Source organism: Globicephala melas, chromosome 2 (assembly GCF_963455315.2).
Source record: "Globicephala melas chromosome 2, mGloMel1.2, whole genome shotgun sequence".
Taxonomy (NCBI): Eukaryota; Metazoa; Chordata; class Mammalia; order Artiodactyla; family Delphinidae; genus Globicephala; species Globicephala melas.
Window position 1 is genome coordinate 162,927,680 of NC_083315.2, and position 17,110 is coordinate 162,944,789.

Consider the following 17,110-nt stretch of genomic DNA (forward strand, 5'->3'; position numbering starts at 1 on the left):
GCCACTTACGGGTGGGACTATGACAATTGGAAGATGTTGAAATACTTCCAGACCAATTGACAGTCCCTGTTCTGAGACTCAAGTGCCCCCTACTGCCTAGGATTCAACACCTAAGGGTGAGTGCCTGGCCCACCAGGCCTCCAGGACCCTGTTCCAGACCCTGTTCTGGTTGGTCATCACTGGGGCTTTGCCAGCTGTTACTATGCTGCAGACCTTCCCTGTAGCAACTCCAGCATCTGGAGCCATGCTTGGCACCTGGTAGACCCTCCACAAGTATTTGTTGAGTGAATAAATGAAGGTACAACTGTATTCTGCCTGCCTTTTAGTAAATGGACCACAAGTATGAGCATGGGCCCTGGCTGGAGAACTGGGTCTTCTGCGGAGTGAAGGAGCTGAACTGAGAAGGGTCATTTACTCGTGAAGACATCGTTCGGGACCAATGGGCAGACCAGGCATGACCCACACCAAAGGGATACAGCGCTCTGCCTGTGCTATATCTCAGGGTCCAGGGGCAGCCCAGATGCATCTCCAAGTTGCCCTCACCCACAACTCCAGGCTGAGCTCAGGATAAAAGGTGGGCACTGACAATGCGCAAATAACCACAAACACGCTGATATTAAAATCCCGTCCGGTTAAAGTTCACTCTGTGAACATTGATTTTTGCAAGGAAATAGGGAGGACTCCTGTCCCTCCCCCTCCCTTTCTCTCTTCTTTTTCTTTTTTAAAACACATTTAGAAGTGTTTTAATGGTTGTTGAAGGAAATTATTGCTGCCGCAATCACCGCTCTCTGTGTGAAACGCCTTCAATAGTCCGCAGCCTCCCTCCTGAGGGTGGGGGGGACATTTGTATATGAAAATGCCACTGAGCTACATCTGCCGACAAGCAGCCACTAATCATCTCTTAAGGCAGCGGGGGCAGCCAGATGGTGGTTTCTAAGGCAAGGACAGCAGAGAACAAGGAATAAAGAGGTGAAAAAGGACCTGGCAAGAGGCCAGCACAGAAAGAATCATGTGCTCATCCTTTTTGCTAGAGGTGAGAACAGACCTGCAGGCCTGGTGTCTAGGAGGTCCAATTTTCAGTTAAGGGGTGCCTCGGAAGAAGCATGAGGACTTCTCGTTTGCAGTTACATCTACAGACTGTAAATTTTTTCTTTCTTTCTTTTCTTTTTTTTTTTTTGGTGCTGCTGTAAGTTGGGCAGCTTCATCCACTGGATTGGGGGCATATAGTCACTGGACCCATGGGCTCCCCTCTCCTGCATCAAAGGCCCTCTTTTCCTCTGTCTTCCTCTGGAGTCTGGAAGTGGGAGGCCACGGCAGGAGTTAGGAGAGTGGGAAGAGAGTAGGGTCGGAATCTATATTACCCAACTCACTGCCTGCAGAGACTCCACTGGTCCATGTCATCTGTCTGAGAACCGGCCGCCATTCCTGTTGGATGGCCCTCTCCGTCATGCCTCCTAGATGTAGCATGGCTTCTGGATTCTGATAACGGCTCCCTTCTCTCCCCTTTAGGCCTGGGGGCAATAACGGCTACTCCCCAACCCTGTACACACCATTGCTGCCCCGGGACTCACTGCCCCTTGTTAGTCTCCCCGTCCCAGCCACACCTTTGTAAATTGCCCTTTATTACACTCTTCCAAATCACCCGGCTTGACGTGCCATCTGTCTCCTGCCAGGCCCTGGCTGGCACTTGGTGCACTCAAGTCTTTATGTACCTTCTCACAGACCTTCATACCAATCCCACAATGTCATCATAACAATCTTTCCTCACAGAGAGGATGCTTCGTGACTCCCCCAAGGCCACTCAGCTGGAATTTGTGACTCTAGGCATCAAACGCATTTTGGTCTCACTTCCAGGTTTAGGTCTTACTCACTGCCCCATAGGGTCCCTCAGACTTCATGGGGCTCTGCCTGTGGCTCCCTAAATCCTTCCCTCAGTCTCCTCTCATCTCCAGTTGCTTTAGGAACTAAAATTTGCTTACCATCTTTTTTTCAAAGCACTTGAACACCTATACTTTCGTTTGAGTCTCAGAACATGGGCTTTCTTGGGTCCAGATCATTCCAAGGCATATGAAGAACCTACACGTTATAAGGTATCCAGCAAGGGAGGCCCTTGTATCATCTTTCAGTATCTGGGCCACAGTGGGTGCTCAGGAATGTCATGTGGAGGTGTGGCACTGTCCCAGCAAGCGGAGTTGATGCATCTACACAGGTAGTTTGAGAAGGACTGCACTAGGCCTCTGCCACCCTGTCTGATCAATTCTTCAAGCAAGAAATGGGAAAAGAGCATGGAAGAGGCACATCCCAAGTTTTAAGATGTCAGCCAGGGAAGGGAACACTTTTTTCTACTCACATTCCATTGATGAGGACTTTCCAATATGGCTGCCACCCTTGGCAACAAGGCAAGTTGGGAAATGTAGTCCCTAACTGGGTAGCATGTGTCCAGCTACAACAGTATCACCATGCAGGATGAGGAGAGTGGATTTGGGTGGACTATTAGTTTTCTTGTTTTGGGGGTTTTTTTTTAATCACATCAGCTTTCCTAAATACAATCTACTCCATCTCAAATCAGTCCCACCTTTTCTATAAGCTTGCCTAGTAGGCTTTCCTGCCCTCTCAAGTCTCAGTTGGAACATATGGGAACAATACCAGACCAGCATCCAAAGACCTGCATTCTATCCCTGCCTCTGCCAAAAATAGCTCATGATGTGGAAAAGGCTGCTTCAACTTCCTCCCCTGTCAACAAGGGATAGTGATATTTATCAAAGAAAATCATTGCTGGCCAAGCACACCATGCCTTATTTAACAGCCATAGCTAACGTTTATTGAGTGTTTGCTGTGTGCCAGGTGCTGTTCTAAGTATGTTACGTGTATTAGTTCATTTAACTTTCAGTAAGCCTATACAGAAGGTGCTATTATTATCTTCATTTTGCAACTGAAAAACAAATGAGGCACAGAGCAGGTAAATAACTTGACAGGGTTTCATAATCAAGTTCATAACGACTGCTATCCTGCTTCTTTAATAGACAGGTAAAGGATTTTTGGAGTATTTTATCCTGTTTTCCTTGAACCTCCTGAATTTTCACTTTAATTCATGGGCCATCTGGCTTATCTCCCTGTGAGATGAAGAATTACTTTTATGAAGGAATCATTTATTCTTCATCCTCATGCCCCCCCATCAACTTTCCCAGCCTGGTGCTTTCACAGAGGAAACACTCTGTGAATGTGTGTGGATAATCTAGGTAAATATAACAATGCAGTTTTTATTGAACTCATGATCCCCTAGTGGAAATGGTATAAATTTGCCATCATCACACCTGGATTCAAATCCCCTCTCTCCTGGGTACTAGCTGTGCTAGATTGGGATAGTTCTTTAACCACCTAACCTCACATAGCCACCATTTTCTCGCCATTAAAATGGGTGTAATAAAGAGAAGTTTAGTTCTTGAAACCGAGGCTGGCTGTGGTAGCTTCTGTCTCCTGTGTGTGGTAGAATCATTCATAATAACACTGGGGAATAGATCATTAATCCATGCTTCCCCCAGCAGAGATGGGCGTGGCTGGGAGAAGGGCAAGACAAAGTGGAAAGCCAAGCTTGTTCCTCAGTGCCGCTCAAAAGAGGGACCCAGAGTGACTGTCCCGCTGAAGACAAAGACGTTCACCAGCCTTCGGTTAAGCCCAGAACTTGGGTAGGGGTGAAAAACACTCCTTTGTTTTTGCAGAGTGACTGGAAATCGAGTTGGAAAGGGGAGAAAGAGAATGAGAGGGAAAGGTAGAAAGGGGGATGAACCTGAAGAAGTGAGTAATGAGGGATTTGGAAGAAGAGAGAGGGCTTAGCAACATGGCTGGGATGAGAAACGACACAAAGGAGAGAGTCTTCTTGTTGGAAATGGCCAAACAAGTAAGTGCAGAAGGAGGCATATTTGATTTCTTTTCTTACCCAGTCTATAATGTAATCCCCCTCCATCTCTCTAAACCTTCAGTGAAGTCTTCTACATACAAATGCCTTGTGTTAATATGAATTGTTAATAATATGGGGTGGGGGGGTCCACACCTGGGCAAGGTGATCAGTAACTCATAGGAGCTTGAAGCTGGGGAGAATAAGAAAACTGTATAAGCCGCCATTTCCGCTCTCCACAAAATCCCAGAGAGAATAACACTGGCTGGCTGTGACCACACACAGAGTAGCATTGAATCAATTTAATTTGAATCTTAAAGGGCAGGGAGACTCTGCTGACACCTGGGATACAAGGAGATGATAATATCCAGGAGTCAGATCTAAAAACTTTAGCAGCCTTTATGGCATGGGCACCAGCCATCAGAATAGGATGCTGGTCTGTGCACCATCGTGGTAATACTGGGTGAATAGCAGAACTCACAGAGATGCAATAACATATGTAAAAATGGAGCATATGTAAAATGCGGCACATAGTAGGTCCTTAATTAATGCTAATGTCCTCTCCTACTTTAGGAAGGAAAGGGTCAACAGGGTCAAACAATCTGGGGGAGATGGAGTGGGAGGGAGCAGAATGGAATTTGGAAAAAGGGGTTCAGAGTTCTGCCACTTCTAATCCCGGTTAGCCCAGGTGGATTCTAGAGGCAGAGAGAGGAAAAAGAAGCGAGCGGGACAAGGCCTTAGGGATAGGAGGTGTCCTTTCTTAGTCCCATGGCAAGGAGTCACAAAGGACCTTCTAAGAAGAGACGAGAGTCAGACCAGGCCTCCAGCATGATACAGAGAGAAAATGATGCTTGGGTTATACGTTCTCCCTTTGAAGTTAGTATCAAGAAGCAGGACCCTTACGGCTGCAAGATTTATTTAGAAAAAAACATTCAAAACAATTTAAGCAAAAAGGAGGATTTACTGGCTCCCATAAACTGAAAAATCTAGGTGTTGTGAAGTTTTCGGGCTCAGTAGGATTAAGAGACTCAAACAATGTCACCTATCTCTGGGCCTCACTGGGCCCCATTTTGGCTTTATGCTCCAGCTCCATGAGGGGACAGGATGGCTGCTGACTACTCAGCCCATATCTTTATAGTCCATCCCTGAACCAATAACTGTGCCAAGGGAACTAAATATACTGGTTGACTTTGCCTTGCATCTGGCCCTTGACCTCATGGCATCCTACCTTTCCCCTTGCCTACTCTGTTTCAGCCACATTGGTCTCCATGTTGCCACTCAGACGCTTCAGATATGCTCTACCTCAGGGCTTTTTTACGTGCTCTTTCTTCTGCCTGAAGCACCCTCCCCCCAGAAGTCTATAGTGGCTCCCTCCTACATGTCCTTCAGGTCTTTACACAAACGTCACCTTCCCAATTAGGACCACTGGATTTCAAATTCACACTGTTACACCACCTACGCATACATACTCCCTGTCCCTGTTTCCTGCCTTATTTTCCCTAGGGTACGTTTTCACATCAGCCTATCACCAAATCAGTAAGTAAAAAGACATGTCAGTTTTCTCCCACCCACCCCAGTGGAAAGTGAATTCCATGAAGCCATGGATTTTTGTGCATCCCATTCATGGCTGTGTCCCCAGGACCTAGAATAATGTCGGGCACATAGCAAGTTCTCAATAAATTGTTGAATGAATGAGTAACAAGGTCAGAAACTCCAGATCTGAAGGCAGGATTGAGGTCAGGAGAAGTAGTTCCCTGACTAAATTGGTGGGAGGGGTATCTACTAGCAGGAGGGTGACTGGCAGCTTGGCCTCCAGCACAGCAGATGTCCAGTTTCCCTCTCTCTCCGCAATACACACGCGCACGTGCACGCACGCGCGCGCACACACACACAGGTGCGCGCCATACCTCTGGCTTCCACTCAGTCACAGCTGGAGCATCCTTCAGCAATCCCACCTGTTAATGTAGCACCTCTGCACACAGACCCTGGCTGCTCTCAATCCCGTCCCAGAAACTAACCCTGGGAGCCAGGGGCAGAGCCATGAGGGCCCTCAGATGGCAGGGACAGGGATGTTTCAGCCCTACTCAATCAAATTCAATCCCTTTGTTCCCTCTTCCCCTGCACCCCACTCCCCTTTGTGTCTTTTTACATGACAATCAATAGACGCTGGGCTTTGGGGATATTATCAGAGCCCTGATTGCAACCTCTAACATTATAATCCACAGGGTTGCGGGGTGCATTAGTACATCGTGGATGAATTAATTCAGTGTAAGTAAGCACTTTGAAGCCGGGCACATCATTCGGCTTTTGCAGCTTAAGCCCTGTTTAGATTACTTGATTAAAGTGGGTCCAGAGCTTTGGCGATCAATATATTTTGCTTAAGAGCAGTGTTGCTACAGAAGCAGATTTAATTGCATCCGCGGTGCCCTGCTTTGTGCATAGCTCTTTAGAATATAATGAGATATCACCGAGCAAAAAATCAGGGCTGAGAGGGAGCAGAGAGGGACACTCATTCAATTCACCACCCTGAGAATGCACGGGGACACATATTTGCAGGACATGAGCATAAATAATCCCTGAAAATGAGAAGCTGGAAAAAATAACGATGATAATCACAGCTCCTAAAATCTTGGTGCACGAGACACACGAGGAAAAGCTTGGTTAGCTGGCTCTTTTGAGGATGGTTTTCTGGATTGTGATTGGGGATTCTATTAGGTCTCAATAATGGGACATTGTTAGGATTACAGGCTGACACTTAATCAAAGTCATTGTGGTTGATGAGGGGGTGGGCCTACCCCACCCCCGCAAGGGAGGAGACGGAAGGTGTCTCGAAGATCGGGGACAGTCACGCCAAATCAGCAGCAAGACGCGATGGGAAGAGAGGAACTAGCGCGTACTACGTGCCTGCCGTGTGCTAGCTACCGCTCTAGGGTTTCACGTTTTTATTTCATTCAACTGCTAAGGCAATGCTACGAAATGGAGGGGACTGTGCCCATTTTACAGGGGTGGGCCGTGTCAACGACGAATTGTCACTTGCCACCTACCTCCACAGAGATTAAACCATGAGCTACTGCAGCTGCTGACTTTCAACACCCCCTGAAAGGAGTTCAGGTGGAGAGCAGAAATGAAGCACTCTGTGCTCTGGGAAAAACTAGCAGAACAGGTCTTCAGATAGTTAGATACTTTCAGGAGCCAATTTCATGAGCCCAATTCTTATATGTCCTCATATCTAGAAAAGCACTAAAGTCCTACCTGGTGACGTCTGCTTCTTGTGACTAGCAGTAATCTGCACGAGACTAGCAGAAACCTTCTGTAAAAATCTGTGCTTGACTGCATGTATTCCCCCTTCACCAAGATCACATATATACTGACCTTCCCCCCTGCCTCTTTGGAGCAGTTTCTCAGAGCTCTCTGGGATGCTGTCTCCCGGGCTGTAGTCCTCATTTTGCCCCAAATAAAACTTAACTCACAACTCTCACGTTGTGCTTTTTTTTTTTTAAGTCGACAGCTGGTTGGCAATGAAGCAAAGGCAGAATTTGAACCTGGTTTGTTTGATTCTCAAAGCCATAGTCTGTGCCAGTTCTGGTCTCCACTGGGCCACTAACCAGCTGTGCCAATGTTTACCAAGTCATTTAACCAACCTTGGCCATGGTGTTCTCACCTATAAAATGAGAGGGATTCTAAGATTCCTTCTGACTCAAAGTCTTTGGTCTAGGGCTTCCCTGGTGGCGCAGTGGTTGAGAGTCCGCCTGCCGATGCAGGGGACACGGGTTTGTGCCCCAGTCCGGGAAGATCCCACATGCCGCGGAGCGGCTGGGCCCGTGAGCCGTGGCCGCTGAGCCTGTGCGTCCGGAGCCTGTGCTCTGCAACGGGAGAGGCCACAACAGTGAGAGGCCCGTGTACCACAAAAAAAAAAAAACCAAAAAACAAAGTCTTTGGTCTAGAATAACTCTGGCTTCGGAGGCAGGAAACTTGGGCACCAGTCTTTGACCATCAAGAACTAGCCACGTGATGGGCCAGTGGTCATTTCCCCACTTTGCTGAGTTTACCCATTTACGATTCAGGGTAATAACTTGGTGACAATGAGATGTCAGATGAAGGAGGCCTCTGACACATCATAAATACTACACAAGTGAACCTGTTTAAAATGTTGAACTCAGATACCCAAAAGCCCATCTCTTTAATGGAGCAGGAAACTCCCTGTGCTATCACAGACTGTCAACCCAGGACGTGAGCCACGGCAGAGTCAATAGAGCCATCGACCAACCAACCAACTAACCAACAGGTGTGGTTTTCTCCATCCTAAGTGTTCTCTCTCCTACTAGATTCCTGGAAAAGTCACACCTCAAACCAGGTGTTACCGAACCAAACTTGGGTCTGCTTGGCCTCGCACAGTAAACCCAGTCTACTGACAGCAGGCTGTGGTGAAGGAAAGTGCAGCATTTATTTCAGGCGCCAAGCAAGGGGGCCAGGCAGCGAGCGTTCAGAAGACCTGAACTCCCCGATGACTTTCAGGGAAAGGTTTTTAAAGACAAGGGGTGAGGGAGGGGGCTTGTGGGATGCATGATTGGCTCATGGACATTCTTCTGATTGGTTGGTGGTGAGGTGGTTGGGAGTCGACATCATCAGCCTTCTGGTTCCATCCAGTCTGGGGTCTAAGTGCTCGTGGTCAGCATGTAGTTAACCTCTGCCCCCTGGTGTGGGTTTCAGCATCTGCAAAACAACCCAAAGGACGTGGCTCAGGATGTTATCTATAGCCCTTGAGGAGGAACTAAAAGTCCTTGACTTTGTTTAATGGCTAAACCATTGTTATTTTGTCTTGCCTGACTGTTTTCCTTCCTGCATTTTCTCACTTCTCCGATTCAATTTTTTTGGAAATACTTTTCTGGATTTTTTGAAACTCAGGGAAGGCATAGGAGGCTAAAGTTTTTCTACAGACAAGAGGCAGGCGGAGAACATGGGGTGGGAGTGGGGGGTTCCTGTCTTGGGAAGGCCCCATAGGGTCCTGCTCAGTTACACAGGGAGCCTCTGCCTTTCCAAGCCATGCCCAGTTAATTAATTGCCTTGGGGGTCAGGGCAGGGGAGGAGAAGGAAGACATGAGGAGAAAGATTCAAAACAGGCAGCAGGAGAGAGGCAGCCTGCCCCCAGCATCTTCCCACGGAGGCAGTGTGGACACCAAACCCACTCTTCCCTTTATAGCTTGAGGTCACTAATAGAGCATGGGGCTCCAAGAGGCCTCCATCCCTTAAGTTTTTATGTAAAACCTTTTAATTTATGTTACAACAACATGATACAGTGCCATATGCCCGTGAAGCAGACCCAGTATAGAGGCTGCTGGGAGCTGAGAACGGCAGGCTTCGGAAAGCTCAGTAGAGGGCACAAGCTCTCAGAAGCAGGAAAGGGGGACAGATGGTATTTGCTTTTGTCTCCCAGGGTGAGGACTGGGGAACAAGTCAACAGTTCCTGAGGCAGCATTTACTCCCATTCAGAATTTCAAAAACACTAGCTCTGGCCATCAAATACTTGAATCCCCTTTTGAGGTCTGGGCAACTCACCACCTTTTCGAGTATTGGTGGGTGGCACGAGCGCTTCTCACTCGAAAAGCTAAAGTTGCCAGATCCTTACTTTCAGCCTCCCTTGCAGCTAGGACATGGGTGCATGACATAGGCTCCACCAATCACATGTACCCAACCAGACTTTGAACGCAGGCTTAGCAAGATAAGGAGGCAGGAACCATAGCACGTGTAGGAAAATGGAGTTACAGTGTGTGCGTGCACACGTGTGTGCATGTGACATCGGCCAGTGGCTAGGGGTGGCATCTGGTGCTGGTAGTTTTGGTGGTGCCAACTGCTGTGTCTGGTGCTGGGCAGTGGTGGAGGGGGTGTCCTGCCAGCCAGTTCTGCAGCAATTCGTGCATTGCTCTTACCACATAACCCCCGCCTGGTTCTCCAGCCTCTCCAGAAATTCTGTAAGCTCTCCTTTCATTCATTCCTTTGGTTTGCATTTCTGTGGCTTCCTCTTAGAAGCTCTAGCAGGTGCAGAATGGAAATCAGAAGGCTGGGGCTTAGTCTTGGCTCCACTGGGCCTCAGTAAGATGGGGGCAGTGCGGGCTTCCCTGGTGGCACAGTGGTTGAGAGTCCGCCTGCCGATGCAGGGGACGCGGGTTCGTGCCCCGGTCCGGGGAGATCCCACATGCCGCGGAGCGGCTGGGTCCGTGAGCCATGGCCGCTGAGCCTGCGCGTCCGGAGCCTGCGCTCCGCAACGGGAGAGGCCACAACAGTGAGAGGCCCGCGTGCCGCAAAAAAAAAAAAAAAAGGGGGGGGGGCAGTGGGACCCTACACTTTCTGAGTCCCATCCAGCTCTACCACGTCATGAGAGGCAAGGAGAACATGGAGAACAGAAGCAGCATCCCCAGGTGTGACACATGCAGGATGTTCAGACAGACCTGAGTATTAACCTCCTGCCTCCGTTACCTACTATCTGTGTTCTTTGGCAGAGTAACTTGCATGCCTGAAGCCTCAGTTTTCTCACCTTTAAAATGGAACTAATAGTAGTGCCTACCACCTAGAGTTAGGTAATAATTAAATAAGATAATCCATGTAAAGTACTCAATAAATTCTAGATATAAGTCAGCACAGGAATAGACTTACTTAAAGAGGTGTCTGGAACACGCTTTGAAAAACGAATTCCTGCAAAATAAATTAGGCTTGTATGTTTACTTAAACCAAAGATAATATACATGCCACTCAACTTGCATTTAAATTACTTTTTAAGGCTAGCAGAAACTTTCACATTCTTACCTCTTTTGAGCTTTTCAATCACCCTATGCAGAGCAAATATTCTCATCTCCCTCTTAGAGAGTTGAAAGCCAGGACTTAGAAAAAAGTGATTCACCCGAGGTCAATTACCTTGGAAGGGGAGGGCAGGATGAGAAATCCAGGTGTCTTTTGACACAGAAACTTACTTCCTTTCTGTGCCTGCAGAGGTGTGGACCCCAAACAAGAAAAATAATTTTTTGCTCCAGTGGTTTATGCTCTCATGGTTTCCTAGAGACCCTGGAATCTAGTCATGGCTAAAACCAACTCCACCACTGGACTTCTGGGTTATATGAGCTAGAAACTCCCTGTGTTTGCTTAAACTAGTTTGACTTGGTTTCTGTTGTTTGCCACCAAGTGTTCCCACTGGTACAGAAGTATCACCACTAATGTTTCCTTTTATCTCTTCCATTTGACAGCTCTTCCCTGAGTTTTTGTGATGTGTCAGGGACTATGTTGGGCTCTGGGGATGCAACGATGAATAGGGTACAGTTCCTGACCTCAAAATACAACCACCCTATGAGCTATAGGGGTTGTCAGATGCTTCTGCTTCTGTTTTCTAGAACAAGAAACCTAGTCTCAGAGAGATGGAAGGACTTTGCTCACAGTCATAGTTTTTTTGGGGCAGAGCCAAGGAAAGAACCCCAGCAGAGAATTTTCTACAGAGAACATTACTTCACAATTGGAGTCCACAGCTGATGGATGAGGGCACAACTCAACCACAAGTCTCAGGGGTCGCCTCTATCATTTGGAATCCAATAAAAGCTGAAAGAATAAATAAGTTTCAGCAGGGCTTAGAGGAGCTGACATGAATGATAGAGCCAGAATGAGTTATTAAGGGCAAGTCAAAGAGGCTCACATCCCTAACCTTAGGAAATTGACTTCACTGAAGGCAACTACTGTGTCTTTCCCATAAAGCATCTCTTGCTACTACTGCCAGAGACAGAACAAAGGGACAGAGCAAACTTTATTCTGTTCTTGCTTAGTGGTTTTTTTTTTTTTTTTGCGGTACGCGGGCCTCTCACTGTTGTGGCCTCTCCCCGTTGCAGAGCACAGGCTCCGGACGCGCAGGCTCAGCGACCATGGCTCACGGGACCAGCCGCTCCGCGGCATGTGGGATCCTTCCGGACCGGGGCACGAACCCGCGTCCCCTGCATCGGCAGGCGGACTCTCAACCACTGCACCACCAGGGAAGCCCGCTTAGTGGGTTTTATATTTCAGATTTTGTCCTCTGCTTCCCTCAAGAAATAGGATCCAAGTGCCTCAGAACTATTAATCAGGAAATGGAATTCCTTGGAGGAGAGAAGCAATGGCAGGAGAGAAATAGATTTGCTCCTGAGGTGAGGCAAACAGGCACAGAAATTCCCTACTTGGGCCCTTTCTTAGAGCCCCAGAGGTGGTACCTACAGTCGGGATGAGAACAAAGAAGGAAGTGGTCACAGCACAAAGCTACACATCGCACTGCCTAGCTATCACCATGGTAAAAGCAAGTCCCCTCCGAGCTGGGAAGAGGAAGCGGGTACTGCGGCCATTTTCTGCCTCATGGTCTGAGTGGTAGCCTCTAGGTCATGGGGAAAAATGGGGACAGAGCTACCAAGAACCCAGGCTCACTTCTGTCTCGAGGTCCCTGATTTCCCTAAGTGTCATCTGACCTCCCCTGTTCCCTCTCCAAATCCTCCCAAGGATTATTCCCTCAATTGGGATCTCCTTACTTCTCCCTCCCAGCAGCCAATCAGCAAGCTACTTTTCAAAGGTATCATTTCCCAGACTATCTGAGCTGGATGGAGCCTCAGGCATCATCTATTTCAGAACGCTTCCCCATTTTTCATGGGAAGAGATGAAAGTCACCACATCATGTCCTACTCCATCTTGTTGCTGGAGAGCCATGACCGGGGCACACTTCCTGGCTTCTGTCACTCTGTGATCAGGACCTGTAACCTACATGCCTCCCTTTTTCACACCCCCATAGCTTCCTGTCTGCAGAGTTATCCTTTTCCTTCTTCCCCCAGCAGGTCTCCTTAATGAGCAAAGCCGAGAACGATGGTCCAACGACCTCGTCCTCCCACACATGTCCCTGTGCCCTGCACCTGCCCTGAGGGACCTGACTCCTGCTTCCTTCCCAGGTTTCTCCATGGCAGTGATTTTAGAAAAGAAGCCCCCTGAGGGGAGTCAGCTGGACCACAGCACAGAATCACATTTTCAGAGTCTCTAAAAGAACTCTCTAAAAAGAAATGCAACTGTGAATTTTTAAATGTTGATTTACTAGAATCAACTTTAAAGTATTTCAACATTTAAAAACTCTCCCTATATTCTCCTCTGTTTAACAGAACAACTATTTATTTTAATTTCATCTCTTCTGCATTATCCATAGAAGGCCCTGTAAGCAGATGATGTGGCAACTGCGAGCGTAATAATCTCAGTCGTGTGACAAGCCCTCTCCACTGAAGGATCCTAAGCACAGAGAGATGGGCCCCCACGGCCCCTTGCGAAGGAGGGGCCCCTCCCTTACTTATAATTTGTGATGATAAACACCTGTCAGAGCTTGAGGCTGAGCGTGCCCTGGACCAGTGGTTCTCCACCTTGACAGCACCTGTGAATCAGCTGGACATTAGTATTTTTTTAAAGTTCCCCAGGTGATCCCATGTGCAGCTGAGGTTGAGTGCTACAGGGGTTAAAAATGGTTCCACCAGTTCCCGATCCTCAGGTGATGGGGGAACTTGAGGGCCACCCCTCGCTTGTCAGACACAGCCCCCCTTGTCTGCTACTCAACACCTGCTTAGACTCTGCCTGCAGCGGGAAGGATGTTTATGAATACAACTTGTTATGTGGGAAGATTACAATGTGGCATATGCTTTTATTAGTTTTTAAAGTATATTCTATTTTCTAATAAAGATTTTTTAAATTAAATTATTTTATTTTATTTATTTTTGGCTGTGTCAGGTCTTCCTTGCTGCGCGCAGGCTTTCTCTCGTTGTGGCGAGCGGGGGCTATTCTTCGTTGCGGTGCGCAGGCTTCTCATTGCGGTGGCTTCTCTTGTTGTGGAGCACGGGCTCTAGGCGCGTGGGCTTCAGTAGTTGTGGCACGTGGGCTCAATAGTTGTGGTGCATGGGTTTAGTTGCTCCGCGGCATGTGTGATCTTCCCGGACCAGGGCTTGAACCCGTGTCCCCTGCATGGGCAGGTGGATTCTTAACCACTGCGCCACCAGGAAAGACCCTATGTTCTATTGTTATAGAGTACACTAAATTTATATTTTAAAGTATAACAAATAAATTATAAAATAAATACATTTATTGTATTTTAAATTTTTATGTTTTTGTTATTCTTTTTCCTTTATTACACCCACATCTATAAATAAGTTCGTGTTTGTAAGCTGCCCCCCTACAGGCCCTGCTATTTAAAATGTTGGCACGAGGCCCTGTCCTGACATTTGAGTTGCTGCGTGAGACTCCTGTGTGTCCTGCAAATCGTGATAATCGGCACAGAACTGTTGTCTGAGAAGACACAGGATGTTAGCTGGAGCCCTACTGACTTTGGTGTTCCACTGGAAGTTTCCTTTCTTTTCCCACATCTCATACACCTGCATACTTTGTTACGTATGTCCTTCGCTTGAAAGAAGAAGACTGAGGGAAATGTTTGTAGCTGAAAGTTCAGGTGCAATCTGTCTTTGCACCAAAGACACAGAGATGAATCATGGTCCACACACTCAGTCTAGAGGGAAGAACAGACATGTTCATTCAACCTTCAACACATAATTATTGAGCACATACTAGCTCACTTTATTCACACAGCAGTAAGTAGTAGTATTATCCCTATTTAATAGAGAAGGAAGCTGAGGCAGAGGAATTTAATAATTTGCCCAAGGTTACAAAGATGGTAAGTGGAGAAGCTGGGAGAAACGTGGAGGTCAGGCAGCCTTGGTGATGCCTCACAGAAACAGTGTTTTGAGCTAACAGGGTGAGTGATCCAATGGCTTCCAAGGTGGCATTTTGAGGGGAGGAGGACACAGAGTCTCGAGTTTGGAAGGGACCTTTGAGAACATCTGATCCAATTTCCCACTGAGGCTCAAAGTTCCCGTTCAGATGCCTTTACAAGTCAGGAAGTTCTGCTTTCTATTGAGTGAAAAGAGCATCTCCCACAGAGGGATATATTCTTGGGACCAAAAACTCTGCCAAAGCAGGAAAGCACCCAGGGTAGCAGGCTCAAGGCCAACCTCCCAATGAAAGCTTTGTATTTTTCTATTCCTCTTTTCTCACCCCTGCGGGGAGGGCAGGTGTCTCTGGGTCAAGGTTCCATACTCTCTGGCATGGGGGAGTCTAATCCAACACCAGTTACCACACATTGAAGGGATTCTATCACCACCAACAGCTCGCCCATTCCCCCATCCCTAAACTTTTGCCTTTCATGCCGGTCTAAGACTAGAGAGGACCCAGCAAGGCAGCCAATGTTCATCCCGATGCACAACCAGCGCTCCTCCGCCAGCCTGGAAAGCTCGGATGCAGGCAAGTGGGACAGGTGAGGCACAACCGCACTGCATGCAGGATGGGCTGGGAGCCAGTTACACAGTCAGCCGGTGCGCCTCCCTCCTCTGCATGGTGATCTTTCTTTCCATTGCTCCTGGGGCCCTGCATCCCTGTCTTTTTCCTTTGGATGAACTCCTTAGCCATCACTAGGCTGAGTCACCTTTACAAGCCAAGAAAAAATTTCCGTGAAATGTAGTCCTGGACTCCGTTCTCCAGCATCCCTAAAATCGGGGGTTCCTCGAGAGCATGGACCAAAACCTATTTACATTTACATTTCCTACAGCAAATTAAATATCTGATTTTCTTTAAAAAAGTGAGGCATTTAAAAAGGGAAAAGTTAACTTGGAAAGGCAAGATGAATGAAGAAGCACAAGAAAGTAGAATTTAAGACTCGGAAGGGGTCTTAGAGATGCTTGTTCCGGGTACAGCAACTAAGTTGCAAGAGACTGGAGGATTTGGACTCTTATTCCTACGGCAGACATCAGTAGTCAATCACTGCATTTCTTCCCATGGTAGACATTACTAGTCAATCACAGAAGTCTTTCCAACATTTCAGATTCAATTTTGAATTAAGATTCCAACATTTTCTCAACACAGTTCCCCAGTCCAGCAAAGTTAATACTTGAGTTGAAATCTAATGCCATCTCTGATTTCTCATTACAAAAATGAGCAAACGGGAACCCAGAGATTTGCTTCAGATGGTTAGTTGCAGACTGATCCCAGGACTTGCCTCATCCAATGATTGAGCTCCCGACTCCCCACCCTGGTTTTCAAATGTAACGACCATGTGGGGTGAAAGGAATGGTTGGACGATAGCAGGACAATACATATTGGCCAGAACACCAGGATGAATTTTGTTTGCTTAGAAAAAAATTTATTGTTTGGGTGTGTGTGTGTTTAAAAGTAATGGATGATTCTTGCAGAAAATTTGAAAACATCATAGGTAAAAGGAAAAATAGTAAAAGTCATCTATAATCCCACCTCTCAAAGGTAACTGCTATTAACATTTTGGTTTATAATTGTTATGTCTTATGGGAGCATGTATGTATGAGTATATAAACATTAAATATTTTAACAAAATTGGGCTGTAGTTATACATGTATATGTATATGTGTGTGTGTGTATATACAGGTATATATCTTTGTTATCTGGCTTCTTTTGCTGTTATCCCAGCAACCCTGCTGTTCAAACAGTGGTAGAGTGAGATGCAGGATAGGGACCCAGCTTCAAGCGTCAGGGAACAAGATAGATGCATGCTACTGCCTTGTACTTTGGTAGTGTTCTAATTCCCCATTCTAGGACTGTTGAGTCAGAACCACATATTAACATATCAGTGTTTTAGCCCATTAGCCAAAGACATTTTAAAATATTGGCATCCGAATATAGGGGTGTGTGAGGTGGGGGGAAGCCAGTGCTCTCACATTTGGCTTGAAGAAGTATACATTAGTACAACTTGTCCAGGTGGGTATTTGTCAATATGTATCAAAAAACTTGAAAATTCAGCACATTTCCTTCGCTTTAGAAATTCTACTTTAAGAAAAATCATTTAGAGGAAACAGGGAATATACAACTGAATATTAAATACATAAATATACATGAACATAAAATATATAAATGTACACTGAAGCAGTCATTCTGATAACAAAGAGTTAGAAATAATTTAAATATCCAACAATACGCTAGAGTACAATGCAGCCATTAGGAAGATATTAACTACTAACAAATGCAGCAGAAATTAGCACAACATTGTAAATCAACTATACTTCAATAAAAAATAAATAAAATTTTTAAAAAGTAAAATAAATTACTAACAAATGTTGGAGAGGATGTGAAGAAAAGGGGACCCTCGTGCACAGTGGGTGGGAATGTAAATTGGTG